Consider the following 2,711-nt stretch of genomic DNA (forward strand, 5'->3'; position numbering starts at 1 on the left):
ATATATATATATATATATCTCACACTTTGCTATGGTTACAGTATGAGATAAATGACAGGGAATGAGCTTCCTAAGCTCCAAGATGTCTGGGAGACAGGTGCTAAAAATCTTTATGAATGATGTTCAGGAAGAATGCACAGGAAGATGGGGAGGTCTGTAATGAGCTCTCTGGTTATCATAATGCCAAGTCGCCGAGATTTGCACCCTTCTTAGCATCAGTCTAACAAATATGGTAGGATCTCACAGGCAGGCTGCATTCACGGAGCCAATTCTCTATCCGAACCAATGATCTCCAAGCCTTTGTGTATCATACTGAGGGATGCACCTGGAGTGCTTCCAAACAGGTGGCTCCTTTGAGCAGAGTGAAATCCTTTGCTACCATCAGCGGAGGCACACCATAATTAAAGTAGCTTTTAACTCATAAACCTGTTTATTCGATAATACCATATTGTAATGATTGGTTTTAATTGAAGGATGACTAAAAACTGTGAAATAAGACTACGAAAAGTAGCTGAGTGTTCATGAAAAGCAAGTTGATTGCTGTGAAAATGTTCCCAGATGAGCCCACTGGAAAACAGTATTTCCCCTGCTATTAAGTAAGGTATGGATATTTGCAAAACAATGGGAAAAATAAATCACAAATAGCCTCAAATCTTTACTTCATTTTTAAGAAGTGAACCAAAGGACAATCCAGAGGAAACTGATTTTGTGAAGAATGATAACACATAGTCGAATTGGCTTTTGTTACTGGGATAAACATGGACTAAAGGCACTTGGGGAGGAAAGGGTTCCTCTCCTCTTTCAGAGTTATAATACATGGTTTAAGAAAGAGGAGTTCAAAACAGGAACATGGAGGCAGAAACGGAAATGGAGGCCACAGAGGAAATCTGCTTTCTGGCTTGCTTAGTCTGGTTTCTTACCCAACCCAGAACCAGGAGACCTACAGATACAAAAACAAAAACAAAAACAAAAAAAAAAAAACAAAAACAAAAACAAAAACCAGCAAATTAATCTATTCACCCTCCAACCACAGTCAGTACTGTAAATAAGAGATGGTACCAACCTTGGTATGGAGAAGGTGGGGGTGCCATGACAGTAATAGTGATTTTAGTGATTTGGGTGGAAACCTTAAAGAGAGAATTTATGTGATTCTGAAGACTGCTCAGGAAAAAAAGGGGGAGAATATATAACACCAATATTACAAAATGTCTAATCAATAGGACTTGGTAACTGAGGGGAGATAAATGCATATGGAATAAAAAAATCTCAAACAGACCATCAACAGGTTTAGGGATTTTATAGATGAGGAAACAAAGACAAAGGACACAGCTGGGAACATTAGTTTCAAATGTTATACATTATACCCAGGAAGAAATGGGTAAATCTCAGTTGCCTATCTACATTCAAGGCTCAAGAAAAATGAAGGTGACAGTTGAAGACAGGAAGAGAGCCTGGTGGCCCAAATAGGCATAATCATGGAAGTAAATATAGAAAGAAAGGGGGGCATGGGGTATAACTCCTTGAAACACCTGCGTTAGAGCCAAGAAATGAGAGCCCACTCCCTCCAGGATGTGAGATGGAAAAGAAGCAAGAGCTTCTATGGAAAGAGTCATCTGGACATTGTCATGGTGGTCTACCTTACCTGTTGTCTATTTGAAACGGCCCTTCTCCAGATTTCCTACAGCAAGCCTAAGACATTGATGATCACAGTTTCGCTCTTTCTGCTTTATGCACTAGACCCAAATTCCTAGGTGTTCACCATGAAAACAGATGAGGGTCATCTCATATGCAATGGGACCATGTGGTATAGGATTAGTGCCCTGGTAAAGGAGAGCCCACAGCAAGGGTTGTAGCCGTGTAGTACACTCCAGGCAAGGTCCTCAGTCAGTCCCAGGTATCACAGAGACACAGTGTAAGTGAGAACGAAAGCGGGAGGCAGAGACTTAAGGATCCCCAGGAACTGCTTCACTCACATTCTGCCAGATGAGGGGACAGGGAGACTTTGACGATCTGCACCAGGGCCTGGCCATACTGCTGCTCTGAGCTTAGATTTCCAGCTAGAGAACTGTGAGCATTAAAGTTCTTGTAGCACAGTGGGAAGGAGAAAGGGCAGGAATGTGAGCAGGGCAGATAGAAGGAGACAGGAGACGGGGAGCAGCGGCACGTGAACGCTGTGCCACCACGGGAAGGAAACTGAAGAGACACGCAGTAAGTTAAGTCAAATGAAAGCAAGGTCAGGAAGGTGGCTTCTGCCACCACGGTCGTGCAGGTAGGGAAGCCACATGCTCCCTGACAGAAGAGACAAACCTAAACTCAGTGCCTCAGAAACTCTGGGATCTGCTGTGCTACCTCCCCACTCTTCTGCCATTTCACAGCATTCTCAAGGAAGTACGTCCCCAGATTTCCTGATGCATCAGGAGCCGTCAGACACTGCAGAAATCAGAAAATCATTACCTCAGACAGACAGAAGGAAACTTATGTCTCAGGAGGAAATGGAATTTATCCAGAGTGGGGGCTTCAGAGTGATCGTCCTATGGCTGTTGCCTGTCACCAGACAGAAGGATTAGTTAGCTTTACAATCAGGGACTTCCACAATGTCAAATGAAAAGTCATCTATTAAACAACCTTAACAAATATTCTGGAAGCAGAAGAAAGAAAGAAAGAAAGAAAGAAAGAAAGAAAGAAAGAAGGGAGGGAGGGAGGGAGGGAGG

At 43.0% G+C, this 2,711-nt stretch overlaps 1 protein-coding gene and 1 pseudogene across 3 annotated transcripts in view; one reads left to right on the forward strand and one right to left on the reverse strand.

Annotated features, from left to right (window-relative positions):
* LOC110325144 overlaps positions 1 to 2,567 on the forward strand; it is a 13,008-nt pseudogene extending 10,441 nt beyond the window's left edge.
* The window catches only part of Klf12 (Kruppel like factor 12), a 403,434-nt gene that overhangs the window by 339,926 nt on the left and 60,797 nt on the right, over positions 1 to 2,711 (reverse strand). The gene's annotated exons all lie outside the window — the stretch shown is intronic.

Source organism: Mus pahari, chromosome 8 (assembly GCF_900095145.1).
Source record: "Mus pahari chromosome 8, PAHARI_EIJ_v1.1, whole genome shotgun sequence".
Lineage (NCBI taxonomy): Eukaryota > Metazoa > Chordata > Mammalia > Rodentia > Muridae > Mus > Mus pahari.